General features: G+C 41.7%; 1 protein-coding gene across 1 annotated transcript in view; it reads right to left on the reverse strand.

Annotated features, from left to right (window-relative positions):
* The window catches only part of palm2akap2 (PALM2 and AKAP2 fusion), a 177,212-nt gene extending 177,141 nt beyond the window's left edge, over positions 1-71 (reverse strand). The window contains exon 1 of the mRNA XM_084324584.1: positions 1-71. This exon is cut by the window's left edge and continues 210 nt beyond it. The gene's annotated coding sequence lies outside the window, so the exon portion shown is untranslated.
* Positions 72-16,170: the final 16,099 nt, after the last annotated feature.

Genomic DNA, 16,170 nt, shown 5'->3' on the forward strand with positions numbered 1-16,170 from the left:
TGTAGTGGTCCAGACAGGAGATCTTCCTCAGCAGTAATCCAACAGAGAGGAGATGAGAAGTAAGAAGTAAAATATCCCTCATTCACTGGCCATGTGCCCCACACAGCCTACTGCTGCTGCTAGCATTCTCTCTATCTCTTTCTTTCTCACTCACTTACACTCTCTCTCTCTCTCTCTCTCCTCCCACTTATCCCCTCCCTCCCTCTCTTTTTTTCGGCACGGGCCATGTATGATCAGGCAGCTGGGAGGAGGAGCAGCTGAGAGTGAGAGAGGGAGGGAGGGAAGGAGAGAGAGAAAGAGAGAAGTGACAGAGTGAAGGAGGGTGAGGAGGGAAGGAGGGAAAGAGGGAGAAAAAGAGGAAGAGCCGGAAAAAGACATAAGAAGGAAAAAGGGAAGCAGGAGAGCAATTTGTCATGGTGTTGAAGGCTGTGGGAGCTGGGTGTAAAATACCAGACTGTTCTCCATACAGGAGTAAAAACAACCGTGCAGCATGATGTCCTGTCTAATGAAGCCTTCCCTCTGCATCCTGAGATGCACTGGACACAAGTGAACTCAATACCGAAGAGAACTGAGCTGAACTGAAATGACTAGTGGTGTAAATATTTGACCCGATTCGATTACGATTCTTCAGGCAACGATTCAATGCATCATGAAATCTCTTCATTTGACCACGATTCGATTCGATCATGATTCGATTCGATTTGACCACGATTCGATTCGATACATTTTCGATCAAATGTGGCTGGAGGAACTGATTCACTCAGCATGAATGGACAATAGGTCAATAATAGGGGTGTAAATATTTGACCCCACAACGATTCGATTCGATTACGATTATTCAGGCAAACGATTCAATATTCATTTGACCACGATTCGATTCGACCTTAGGATCGCTGCATTGCAATGCATCTAAGCACTGTTTCACCCCTAGAAATTACTTCAACTAATGTAGCTAGACTTTACTTTACTGTACCAAACTGTTCCAGGAATGTAAATGCTCTGCGTTTTAACCCATCCAAGTGTTGAGCAGCAGCCACACTCTGGCGCACCCCGCGGGACTAACTCGGGTGGTCAAGGGCAGTGGCAGGAGTGTGTCCCTATAGCATGCATGTCTTTTATGGTGTACAGGAGGAAGCTGAGGTGCCGGGAGGAAGCCCACACGGATACAGGGCGGACGTGCTCACTGCACACAGGAAGGCCCGGCGGGGTTGAACCGGACCTTCTTGCTTCTTGCTACTGTGTCACCGTGCCATGTGATTTACAGCCAGTGTTGGGCAGTAAGTTACTGAGTAACGCATTACTGTAAATGTATTACATTCCCAGTGACAAGTAAAGTAGGGCTTTACAATTTCCAAATATTTAATTATTATTTCAGTTACTAATCCAAGTAACGCCGCATTACTGCATTACATCGTTGCCAGAATGCAATGTGTTGTTTTTTTTGTCTTCCTATAACGTTAGATCACATTTATATTATACGCAGTCCTCGGTAGATGAATGAATGAATGAATGAAAACTTTATTTAACAGATTGCAGAATGGGTACAATACAGTACGGCTCAATACACACAATTGTTAAGGGGATGCAGACCAGAGAAAGACGCAGGGGCGGGGCTAGGGGGTGGCTACTTTTTTTTTTTGACAATTAATCATTGTTACATGAAAATATGTTTGCACCAGATTTAGCAGAAGCTAATTTCCATCTGTAGTCTATCCAGCTGCTAACTGTATTTGAGTGAGTTAAGTCTTGGTGTTATGGTAGACTAAGCTTTAAATCACAATCAACAAGTTGACAAAAACATAATTCTTCCACCTTAGAAACATAGCTAAAGTACGGCCATTTATAAATCAAAAGGACGCTGAAAACCAGATCCATGCCTTTATCTCAAGCCGACTCGACTACTGTAATGCACTCCTTACCGGCCTCCCGAAAAAATACGATGATAACTATTTTATTGCAATGCACTATTGCATTATTTTATTCTATTTTACTAATTCTAATTCTAATACTAATTTACTATTCTATTTTATCGAGTTAACCCTAGATCTTAGATCCTAATATGAAAAACGATGTGATTTAATGTTCTATGTCTTACCTTGACTTTGTCTATTTTACTGCTATCTATTTTATGCTTTATGTCTGCTTTTTATGCATTGCTCTTGATCTGCCAATGTTGTGCTCATTTTATGCCTGTCTTTTTGTACTGCTGTGAAGCACTTTGAGCTGCAATTCTTGTATGAAAGGTGCTATACAAACACAGTGTATTATTATTATTATTATTATTATTATTATTATTATTATTATTATTATTATTATTATTATTATTATTATTATTATTATTATTATTATTATTATTATTATTATTATTATTATTATTATTATTATTATTATTATTATTATTATTATTATTATAAATGATTATAGTTTGCTTCATTAATTAAAGGGTGTGAATTTAAGTGTTCTCTAGTGCCTTTTGTCCGCTTTAAGGTGGTGGTATAAGTTAAAGGTTGTGGTGTCGAAGTAAAAAAAATCTATCTAAAAACCTATCTGGGCTAAGCCCCGGATCTCCTACAATCCTAAATCCGCCCCTGGAAAGATGTTTGTCTTGTTTACATCAGGGTCCCCCATGCGATGCGTCATGTCTGCTACTAGTCAAAAAGCAGCATGGAGTGTGGAGAGGTAACGTAACACGTTCAATAGCTGTACGTTGTAAACTATGAGGGGGGAGAAAAAAGTTTGCAACCACGAAAAATACAACATCTAAATTGATGAAGCATCTGACACGGCAGCACAACAACGTGAATCTTGACGCATACTTGACAGGGAAGCCTCTACCAGTGCCAGTGAAGGATGTAAAGTGAAAGTAATGAGTAACGTAACTAGTAACGTACTCAGTAATAAGTAACTAATTACACATCCTTAGTAACTTGCCCAACACTGTTAACAATATATCCAACTATTCAACCAATGTCTTTTGGCACTACTTCCTCTGCCTTCAGTGCAGACATAAACAGTTTAAACACTGAAAAATACATCTTAGATGACAAAAAAAGGAAGAGAGCAGCGTTTGATTTGACGTTATTAGAAGATGAAGCAAGAGGTGTTGCAGGGCAACTTGCAATACTGCAGTGTTATGCAAGTTTGTCGGACATAGCAATGTCAAGGGAGGCGGGACTTAGGGAGATTGTGCAAAAGGTGAATTGAACCGAGCTAAGCTGAGGTGAACATTCCCATACAGCTCGTCAATGACCTATTCCTGTGGCTCAAAGAGCAGTATGGTACCCATATGACATTCCATTCATGCTAAAGCAAACACGCAAACTGTTGGCTGTCTGTCTGACCCAGATACAGAACAGATACACACTCTCTGACTAATGGGTGAGGTCACCTAGAGAGCACTGATCTGGTGCCAGGTCATGCAAGTACTGTAGCCTGGTAGCTTCCATAAGTAGTAGCTAGACATCATGAACAATGCACATGTTTTCTTTCTTATTCCATGTGAAATTAGTTTTGTACTGTTTTGTGCAACCATATGAATATCTGTCTGTTGTGTCAGCTAGTACAGTAGTCTCTAGTTCCAAATGCATCTTTTAGTGTAGAAATATGAATGATGCTCTTCTTCCTCCGTTTTGGTAATTCTACCACTGGGTGTTGTTTGCACCAACAAGCACCAGTGACTTGCCATTGAAACAGCTGTCCTGTTGTAATTAGCATACGTATAGCTCAGGGGTCAACAACCTTTACTATCAAAAGAGCCACTTTTCCCCCCTCCCACAAAATTAAATGCTCAGGGAGCCGCACAACCTATTTACCCTTAAAATGAAGATAACACAGTGTATAATGTTTTATATATCCCCAAGCATACCCCACATTTAGCATAAAATGCCTGAAAATTGCATACCCAAAGTAATTTGCGATTTATTATACTTTATACTTATAGCACACAGTTTGTTGCATTAATGGAATTATAAAGCAACAAAAAGAAAGATTGAATTTTTATTGCTGTTTTTACCTGTTATAACAAAGGAAAACCTCAAACTCTTATGAAGAGGAGAAAAAATACTGGCTGTGTAGACCTATTTCTAAATAAAACACAGAAGAGGAGACAAAACACTGGTGTCTGTAGACCGACTTTGAAATAAAACCCTGAACTATTCAGGTATATTTGAGTCCTTCCCTTTTTTGTGGAACATTTATCAAATAAAAAGTAGTCCACTTTGAAAAAAGACTACCATGTGTAGACCTACTTTGAAATAAAACACAGAAAAGGAGAAAAAACAATGGCATCTGTAGACCTACTTTGAAATAAAACCCTGAACTATATTATATATAATATTTTTGTTGACTAAATATTTTAGTTGATGAAATATTTTTTCATTTCAGTGTCACAGTATGACATTGGTCTACAAAAAAAAGAAAAAAAGAAGTAAAAAAAAAAAAAAATAAATAAAAGAAAATTGGCCAGGGAGCCGCAGCTGATTGGCAGCTGACAAATAGGGAGTCCACACGTGAAAGCAATTTAACAATATAATTTATTTAAACCTATATAACAAACAATTATTTAAATAAACAAGGAATATATGTATGTATAAGAATCAGTGATGTGGATGAGTGAAAAGTGAAGTGTGGTGCGGTGTGGTGTAACTAAGTAGGAATATTATAGTTCAATGAGTGGTGGATAACCTGTTCTTATTACATGGCGTTTTAACATTAGCAAAAATGCTTGATTGTGATTGGTCAATAGCGCTCCGTTACCCCTAGCAGCGGTCAACTATTTCTCGATAATTGACCGCTGCTATGGGCAACGGCGCAATAATAACCGCTGTTAGGGGCAACAGAGCGCTATTGACCAATCACAATCAAGCATTTTGATCGCAGTCACGAAAGCTATAACCTCGTTCCCAGCTTTATCTCGCACAGCTGCACTACATCAGGTTCAATCAAGTCCACACCTGCCGAGGAGCAACAGAACTGCGTCTGCATTTGATCTCGTCTTGTCGATGGTGTAAAATGAATTAGGTATATTGTTAGTAAGGCCCTGTTTAGACGGAAACGCTAGCAGGTGAATCCGCAAAAATATTTTTTCAGATGTGCCTTTCGTTTATACGGAAACAGCGTTTTTACGGGGTGAAACCGCAAAAAAGTGAGACTACCTTCCAGGGTGGAATTCCTAGAAACGATAAACCTTTGCGCTCTCATCTAAACTGTCAAACCGCATAAAACGATGACGAAAGGGTTGTCAAGGCTCTCGTCGCATGTACTGCTTACATCACAGACATGCGTCAGTAGCCTAGAAGCGTAAACAAAGCATGTCTGATTCTATCCATGGCGATCACCTGAAGGCTACATTGGCAGTACTTTTAAATACACAAGAATCTGTCCCGCGGCGTGACTGGACCCACTGTCTGTGAGTGACTCTGCTTTGGTCCAATCACATTCCCCACCCACAGTCTGCAAATCAGAGGCAGAGTAGGGCGGGTCTTCACAGCACGTCATGTGACACATGCGCCAATCGTGTGACAGCGGGGCTCAGTCTCTCGAGTTGTTACAGCCTCGTCTGCACGGAGAATTCCATCCCAAAACGCGAGTCTAAACGCAAAATTAAAAGTGAGACCGTAAGACGACTTTTGCGTTTTCTGTTCAGACTCTCTCCGTCTAAACGTAGCCTAAGTTAGCCATGTAATAAGCGGGATAATGTATAGCTATACTCGGTCATTGTCGCCGTGTCGATCAATTATTTTGCGACAATGACCTCGTAGCTATACATTATCCCTTACATAGGAGATGGGAGAAGCAGAGGGAGAAGGTTAACGAGGGACACATATATACAGGCAGCTCTCAATGCCCAGGTGAGTCTAATTGGGCTGACGAGCCCCCCACTCTACAGGCAGTAGACTCACCAATAAGCATGCAGACTGGGGGCCGTCACACCCTCCCCCTAAAGAAAGGGGTTCCACCCTATGACCTAAACACAAATCAACTAAATCAATACATTTAACAAAGTAACATAATCTTAGATTCAAATCAAGACGTGTTTGCCAACCCTTCACCTACCCCCTCACCATCCTGCCTCCACACTCAACCTTACTAGGAGTAATTTATTAAGAGAGCAAGAGACTGGGAGTAGAGATTGGGGAAAATAATCAAATCAAATTTATTTGTAAGGCCTGACAACACACGTTAATGTCCCCATGGGCCGGACACGTCTTCTTTAAACAAGTCAAGAAGAAACACCACAATAAATCAAGAACAAAACAAAAACACCATGAAGTCCAAAAAATTTAAAATAAATAAAATAAATGAATGCAACACTCCCAGACATACCCCACGCGAAGGTAAGGAAAAACTCACAGAAGAGACGGGCAAAACAAAGGATGTCAAAGGATGATTTGTATATGAAACCAGGGGAGCCTCAGCCAACCATATAATTTCATTCTACCGTTTAAAATGGTCAACCATACCCAGACCAAATTCATAAGGCGCTGGAAAGTTGCGGGCACGCTTCGAAGACCAAAAGGTTTGGTAATGTTATTAACTTTACAAAAGTCAGTACACAGTCTATACGTTCCGTCGTGTTTACTGACCAAGTTGACGAATACGGTTCGGCAATTTGGTTGTCGAACATATAATGAACCTCATTGTCCAAATGCTTGCGTTTCTCTGGCGAGACGTGATAAAAGCGCTGCTTTATTGGTACTGCCTCGCCCACATCCACATCATGTTCAATCAGAGGTGTGCACAAGGGTACATCTGAAAGTAGAGCAGGATAGTTGTTAATCAGAGCTATCAACTCAACACGCTTTGAGTCATCCAAATCTGCCAAAATCACATCCAATTTTCAGAGTGACATTTTCAACCAACCTTGCAAAACCACATCAGGGTTTACTCCCTCCTTATGGCCGGCTACTGGAGAGGTGGACCGGTCCACTATAGTGGTACAGAGAGAAACATTATCGCACTCCCCATTCTTCCCCCCAACCTTAGATTGGCAAGAGTAGTAGGGTTTTAGGAGGTTCACATGACACTTTATTGGCTTTTCTGCCTTTGGCAATATCATAATTTAGCTCAGTCACCTGCCGCACAACAGTGTAAGGGCCTGTGAACTTTGCCTCAAATGGAGAAGTTACTACAGGCTGAAAAAGCAAAACTTGATCGCCAGCCTTAAAGTACTTAGGCTCAGCACGACGATCATAAAGAGATTTCATCTTTCCCTGAGATATCCCTAACTTCTCCTTCACACACTCAACAGACAAAAATAACCTGCGTCTGAAACCATTAACATAGTCAACCAGCTTTCGGGGGGGGGGGTTCTGTCATGTTCCAGCTGTCTTTCAGAACAGCCATGGGACCACAAACTTTGTGACCAGAAACCAGGTCGTTAGGGCTAAACCCTGTGCTCTCGGACTACCTCTCTGGAGGCTCTGGAGCCATGGCAGTCCCTCCTCCCAGTCACCCTCCAACTCTGTACAATAAGAGCCAGCAATGACTTCAGTGTTTGATGAAAACACTCTAAGGCTCCCTAAGACTGTGCATGATACCCTGAAGCTTTGTTGTGCTTGATGTGAAGTTGCAGGAGAATTTCTGCAAACATATGGGGAGTGAAATTTGAACCTTGATCACTCTGAATGATTTTGGGTATCTCGAACACAGAAATTAACTGCATCAGTGCTTTGACAACGGACTTCGTAGTTATTGATCTAATTGGAAATGCTGCTGGATATCTGGTCACCTGACACATTACAGTAAGCAAATAATCATGTCCCTGTTTGGAATGCAGCAACAGCCCAACACAGTCAATAATCAGATGTTCAAATGGCTGATCAACAGCAGGAATAGGACAGAGCGGGGCCGGTTTGATTTTCACCTGTGCTCAAATTCTACCTTTTGATCCAAGTACTGGGCACTGGGCAGTCACATTTCCAATGTCCAGAACCTCTACAGTAGTTACACATTTTGAAGGACGTGGACGGCTCTCTATCCCGTGCGCCATAATCACTCCTAACGGCATTTCGCTCTGATCCAAACTTCAGGCGAGAAAAACTCTCCCTGCTATGAGTCTTCTCTGTAACTGAACCATTGAAGTTACTTTTGTGAATTAACACATACTCATCAGCAAAGGCTGCTGCCTCACCCGGCATCTCTGCCCTCTGCTGTGTAATGTAAGTGGCAACATTGTTAGGAACAGAGTTTTTAAATGGCTCCAATATCACCAGATCACAGAGCTTCTCAAATGTATCGACCTCAGACGCTACACACCAACGGGTAAACTGGGTAATCAAATCACGAGAAAACTCAAGATGATACTGTTTGTCTCTTTTTTCCCACATTCGGAACCGCTGTCTGTATGCCTCAGGCACAAGCTCATACACTTTAAGCACAGCAGATTTCACTCATGCATAAACCTTACAGTCTGCGGGACTCAAAACGGAGTATGCCTCCTGGGCTCTACCGGTGAGAACACACTGTAACATCAAGGAACGGTCTCCATCACACCAGTTCCTTGAATCTGCCAAACACTCAAATAATGAAAAAAATACATCGGTCCTTCTCATTAAATTTGGGAAGCAAACGCAGATCATGGAAAAGGTCAAACGAGGTGGCCCTCCCCGAGACAGATCAACAACCTCTGAACTGAGCAACTTATCATCCCTGACTAGACCTAGCTTCATATGCTGCAGTTCTAGTCTGGCAAGCTCAGTCTTCTGCTTGAATTCTTCTAAAGCCAACTCCTGTCTCTGCTCCAACAGCATAAGTTCCTTCTGTTGCTCAAAACTGAGAGTTGGTCCTCCAGCTGGCTTGAGAACACCCTTTTGTTTGTGTACCAAAATGGTTCCTAATCACTCATTTCTGAACGAATTTCTATAATATTTGGACATGTACTACATACGACTTCAGGCTATGGACCCATATTGCACTACAGAAAAACGTGAGTAACAAGTTCTTCTACAACTCAAGTTCAGACCTATGTTACTCTATTTAATAGCACTAGAAGTGATATCTCTTTATTGTATCAGAAACCTTAGAATGTTATCTTTCGAAAGAGACCAGGCTTATGCATGTGCTATACGTATAAAGTATAAAGATACGTTTTTCAAGAAAAGTATTCAGTCCTCAAGTTCAAGTTTAAAAATGGCCACTTTTCTGGGTCGCCAGTTAAGTGGTTAGGAGTAAAATGTTTCTCACGTATAAAGAAACATTTTAACATAATGGTATAACGAAAAATTACGAACTTACTGTCTCATAAATAATAGTTACAATGCAGAACCTGGTCAGGGACCACCCTAGAGCCCTATAGATTGAGAATGAGGTACATTTTTGTTTTACTGTCCAGTCTACAAGGACGTAAGGGAAATACTTTTTTGTAAAATGCCCTCCATTTATGTTGATTTTCTTGAGGGGGACGAATATGAAAGACTTGAGTTGTGCTTCAGGAAGGGAACTTTTTTAGCAGATGTTATTTACCAAGCTTGGGGGAGAAGGCGGAATATTTTGTTTAGGACTGAGCTGTAATCTGTATTTATGTAATCTGTATTTATTTAATCTGTATTTATGTAATCTGTATTTCTGTAATCTGTATTCATGTAATGAAATGCAATGTAATTGTGACGGATGCGTCTGTGCGCCGCACCCGCACATGTTAATTGTTGGGACCTAATACCCTATACCAATACTGGAAATCGCGATCAGACCTTTAACCTTTTGGCTAAAATTGGGTGCATTTACATTTGTAAAATGTTTTATTAATGTACACTGTCCCCCTTGAACAAATAAAGTAAACCTAAACCTAGACAATAGATGAGTACATTATGAGTACAGATGAGTACAGATGAGTACAGATGAGTATAGATGAGTACATTATGAGTACAGATGAGTATAGATGAGTACAGCTGAGTACATTATGAGTACAGCTGAGTACAGATGAGTATAGATGAGTACATTATGAGTACAGATGAGTATAGATGAGTACATTATGAGTACAGATGAGTATATATGAGTACAGCTGAGTACATTATGAGTACAGCTGAGTACAGATGAGTATAGATGAGTACATTATGAGTACAGATGAGTACAGATGAGTATAGATGAGTACATTATGAGTACAGATGAGTATATATGAGTCCAGCTGAGTACATTATGAGTACAGCTGAGTACAGATGAGTATAGATGAGTAAATTATGAGTACAGATGAGTATAGATGAGTACATTATGAGTACAGATGAGTATAGATGAGTACATTATGAGTACAGATGAGTATATATGAGTACAGCTGAGTACATTATGGGTACAGCTGAGTACAGATGAGTATAGATGAGTACAGCTGAGTACATTATGAGTACAGCTGAGTACAGCTGAGTACATTATGAGTACAGATGAGTACAGCTGAGTACAGCTGAGTACATTATGAGTACAGATGAGTACAGCTGAGTACATTATGAGTACAGCTGAGTACAGATGAGTACAGCTGAGTATAGATGAGTACATTATGAGTACAGCTGAGTATAGACGAGTACAGATGAGTACAGCTGAGTACAGCTGAGTACAGATGAGTACAGATGAGTATAGCTGAGTATAGATGAGTATAGCTGAGTACAGATGAGTACAGCTGAGTACAGCTAAGTATAGATGAGTACAGCTGAGTACAGACGAGTACAGATGAGTACAGCTGAGTATAGATGAGTACATTATGAGTACAGATGAGTACAGATGAGTACAGATGAGTACAGCTGAGTACAGATGAGTACATTATGAGTATAGATGAGTACAGATGAGTACAGATGAGTACAGATGAGTACATTATGAGTACAGATGAGTACAGATGAGTACAGATGAGTACAGCTGAGTATAGATGAGTATAGATGAGTACATTATGAGTACAGCTGAGTACAGATGAATACAGATGAGTATAGATGAGTACAGCTGAGTACAGATGAGTACAGATGAGTATAGATGAGTACATTATGAGTACAGATGAGTATAGATGAGTACATTATGAGTACAGATGAGTATATATGAGTACAGCTGAGTACATTATGGGTACAGCTGAGTACAGATGAGTATAGATGAGTACATTATGAGTACAGATGAGTACATTATGAGTACATTATGAGTACATTATGAGTACAGATGAGTATAGATGAGTACATTATGAGTACATTATGAGTACAGATGAGTATAGCTGAGTACATTATGAGTACATTATGAGTACAGATGAGTACAGATGAGTATAGATGAGTACATTATGAGTATAGATGAGTACAGCTGAGTACAGCTGAGTACATTATGAGTACAGATGAGTACAGATGAGTATAGATGAGTACATTATGAGTACAGATGAGTGCATTATAAGTACAGATGAGTACACCTGAGTACAGCTGAGTACATTATGAGTACAGCTGAGTACAGCTGAGTACATTATGAGTACAGATGAGTATAGATAAGTTCATTATGAGTACAGATGAGTATAGATGAGTACATTATGAGTACAGATGAGTATAGATAAGTACATTATGAGTACAGATGAGTATAGATGAGTACATTATGAGTACAGATGAGTACAGCTGAATACAAATGAGTACAACTGAGTACAGACGAGTACAACTGAGTACAGATTAGTATAGATGTGTACAGATGAGTACAACTGTAACGTCTTTAACTGAGAACAACCGGCTCATCTAAATCAACAACCCTGCAGTCCAGACCAGACATGATTCACCTTTAAAACACACACACATACAGTAGGCATGCATGTTCACACTCAAACACACACACACACACACACACACACACACACACACACACACACACACACACACACACACACACACACACACACACACACACACACACACACACACACACACACACACACACACACACACACACACACACACACACACACACACACATTTAGAATCTTTATTTATGTCCACATAAAGACAATGTTTAACACATTCAGCGCCAGGGACGAGTTAACTCGTTTTTGGCCGCCATGCGTTGAGCGCCAAGGACGCGTACATTAGTTTTTAGATCCTTTTTTCTTTTATTCGATTTTTTTATTCATTACAGGTTCACGGACCTCTGTGTTACCATAGGAAATCATTCTGAGATTCCGAGAGTGCAATACCGGCCGCATCCTGCTAGGTGGCAGTATCGCCCACCCTTTGAAACCTTATTTCACACCGTGTGTTACATCTAAACTCCTCCAGGCACAGAATTTTGGTCAAGGCAAGCCTAGCGGTTCACCCGATCACATTGGAACGCGTGCCAGATTATGTCGGGACCCGATGGACACCAATACTGGAAATCGCGATCAGACAATTGGAATATTCTTTTTGGGATACCCCCGATCAAAGGTAAGGACTATTTGACGTCAATTCCACCTTGATCCTACAATGATTTCATATCGATCCAGCTGATCAGCGTGTGTGGTGTTCAAAACGAATGCCGTTGATGACGATCAGAGCATCAAAAAACGCCCCCCCCCCCCCCCCCTTTCATGCATTCATGATGAAACATAATACCTATTATATACCTTTGAATTGGAAATAGTAGCGTGTCCAGGCGAGAAATGCCAACGACTTTAGTCAAATTCACATAGCGCCCTATAACTCAGCTTTTCAGGAATTAGCCCAGATCACTCCTAAACTATGCAATATTCACCACGGGATAACACACAAACGTATACATGAAAAAATTCTCTCTTTTTTGCAAGTTGGACGGGAGATAGTTAATGTCAAATGACCATAGTATTGTCTCCATAGCTATAATATAGATATAGCTCTCCAAACATAGTGACGCACAGTGAAAATAGGCTATGGAAAGCTGGCGCTACAGGGATAAGGGTAATGGCTGGCGCTGAAAGTGTTAAAGGACACAAATATTATCAGTGCACTTGTACATTGTGGGTTATTCTGATACATTCGTGCCCAAATTGGCAATGGCAACCAAAGTTACACACACACATGGATGATGAACCTGACAATCAACACACAGCTCATGGGTACAGATAGCAGTGTCTTCTCCAAATTGCGAGGCTGCCAATAATAGCTGACACTGAGCAATATCTTGCTAACTGTTTGGCTCTTCCCTTCGAAAGACCGGCCATCTGAAGGCCTCTAACACCCAACTTATGAACATGACCCACCCAGGCTTGAACATATTGCACATTACTACGTTAACGGCGGCAGTTACGACTTACGATGGGTGTTTGCTCAGATGTTAAGAACGGTGCGCTCCAGCATTCAGCTGCGACCTGCTGTGCGACACACAAACACACACACACACACACACACACACACACACACACACACACACACACACACACACACACACACACACACACACACATAGCCTTGACCCTCCCTACTTCCATCCCTCTCTCCTTTCTTCTCATCTTTCTCATCTCCTTCCCTCTCTGCTCTCCATTCCTCTTTCCCCTCCTCTCCTCTCTCCCTCTTTCCTTGCACCCCCCTCCTCTCCATCACTTTCTCCCTCTTTCAGCCCTATCTCCTCTCATCTCATCTAATCTCCTCTCTCTCTCTCTCTCTCTCTCTCTCTCTCTCTCTCTCTCTCTCTCTCTCTCTCTCGCTCTCTCTCTCTCTCCCTCTCTATCTCTCCCTCTCTTCAGTGGCTGAGTTCCATATAAGGTCAAACAGCAGCAGCAGTCCTGACCACCACTCTGGGGAATATGCAAACACACACACACACACACACACACACACACACACACACACACACACACACACACACACACACACACACACACACACACACACACACACACACACACACACACACACACACACACACACACACACACACACACACACACACACACACACACACACACACACACACACACACACACACACACACAAACAAGATCTCAAGGATCTCACTAGTTGGTTTCTCAGGTTGGAGGGGCGTTTGTAGACTACGGTGGGAGGTTCCTTGAAGACAGATTGGAGTTTGGGATCAGAGTTGATGATGTGCCAGTGTTTATGTAGGATCTTTGTGAATTCAAAACCTACAGGAGAATATGTAGTGCAGCACAGCAGGGACTGGTCCTTAGTGGGTCTAATGCTATAGGTTGCAGGCATTCGTCCTGTGTGGCCACATCAAAGCGGTTAGCAGCTTTGTCTATCCATTCTGTAGGATACCCTCTCTCCTGGAATCTCCTGCTCAGGTCTGTGGACTGTCTCTGATATAAACTCAAGGCTGCAGATTCTCCGAGAAGGAAGAAGAACCTGAGCAGGAGATTCCAGGAGATAGGGTATCCTACAGAATGGATAGACAAAGCTGCTAACCGCTTTGATGTGGCCACACAGGACAAATGCCTGCAACCTACTGTAGCATTAGACCCACTAAGGACCAGTCCCTGCTGTGCTGCACTACATTTTTTTTTGACCAAATCATTTTATTTTCATATTTTCAAACAAGAAACAACACAGCACAATAATGACAATATTACATAACAGACATCCAAGAACACAAACTAACACAACAATGACTAGACAATAAATTAGACCTATTATATATCGGATACACAACGCTGTGCTGCACTACATATTCTCCTGTAGGTTTTGAATTCACAAAGATCCTACATAAACACTGGCACATGATCAACTCTGATCCCAAACTCCAATCTGTCTTCAAGGAACCTCCCACCGTAGTCTACAAACGGCCCTCCAACCTGAGAAACCAACTAGTGAGATCCTACAGCCCACCCACTGTTCACAGACCCACGTTCCTAGATAACACCCCGGATGGGAACTACAAGTGTGGTAACTGTGCACAATGTGGGTATACTATTAAGAGTAAGACCTACACACATCCACTTAATGGTAAAACCCTCAGAGTTTGTGGCTTCATCACCTGTAGCTCCACTCATGTCATCTACCTAATAAAATGTCCATGTGGCCTGAGCTATGTAGGCAAAACCAACCGGCAACTCAAAACACGCATCAGTGAACACTGCAGCAACATCAGATGTGGTGATGAACATAACCCGGTTGCATTACACTTTAGATGTAAATGTAGACAAGCAGGACACAATATCAGCACACTAAGGTACACAGGCATTGAAAAGGTAGAGAGACCAGCCAGAGGAGGAGACCATGGCAAACTACTTTTGCAGAGAGACTTACCATATACACACCCTTCAGACTATGGCCCCTCTTGGACTTAATGAAGAGTTTGAGATTAAACCCTTCCTGTAAATACACACATTCTGTCTGGTTCTCATTATATATTTTTTCTCTATTTTACATGTGAAAGTGTGTTACATCTAACTACTAACTACTACTGTTATTGTAACTATGTACCGTATGTTCTAACACTTAAGCTGTAATATGTGTTGTAAATTTGTAGCCTATAGGCTAATTGATTTAAACCTTGACCTGGTTCATCCCCTAATATGTATATATACCCCACCCCTTTTCACATGTTGGTGACACTTGAAAAAGGCCACAGGCCGAAACGTTGTGTTAAATTATATTAAACTTGGGAACACTGCAGATGGTGTGCTGACTTTTTTTCCACAACTTTGCTTGAGAGGTTATTCACCTGACAAAAAAATGCTTAAAATATTTGCATGAATAGAACAATGGATCATAACAATGGAAGCAATCGGTCGCCTTGCAAAAATCACCCGCCGTGTCGGTGCGGCTGGGTAGCGCAGTGGCGAATGCACTCACCTACCACCGCAGAGACTCTGGGATCGAATCCAGCTGTCAGCGGTACCTCCGGCTTGGTCAGTCGTCCCTACTAACACAATTGGCAGTGTTAGCGGGTGGGAAGCCGGCGGGGTGTGTGTCCTGGTCGTTGTAAACTGTGGTTCCTACTGGTCGGTCGGGGCGCCTGCTCAGCAGGGAGGGGATCGGGGGGAAATAGTGTGAACCTCCGCACGTGTTAGATTCCCCCAGTGAGAGTCCTCGCTGTCAGGTGAAAAGAAGCCGCTGGCTGACTCCACATGTATCGGAGGAGGGATGTGGTAGTTCTACACCCTCCCTAGGCCGACAGTGGGGCAATGCGCGCAACGACCAGGAAGGGAATTGGTATAACGACTAAATTGGGATGGGAGCCAAAATACAGAAAAAGTGAGAACAAAAATAATAATGTTAACAGAATTCGGCTATAGGGCGACAATAATGTGGTCAAGAGGCATGGTTT

Source organism: Notolepis coatsorum (assembly GCF_963971535.1).
Source record: "Notolepis coatsorum genome assembly, chromosome: 11".
Classification (NCBI taxonomy): Eukaryota; Metazoa; Chordata; class Actinopteri; order Aulopiformes; family Paralepididae; genus Notolepis; species Notolepis coatsorum.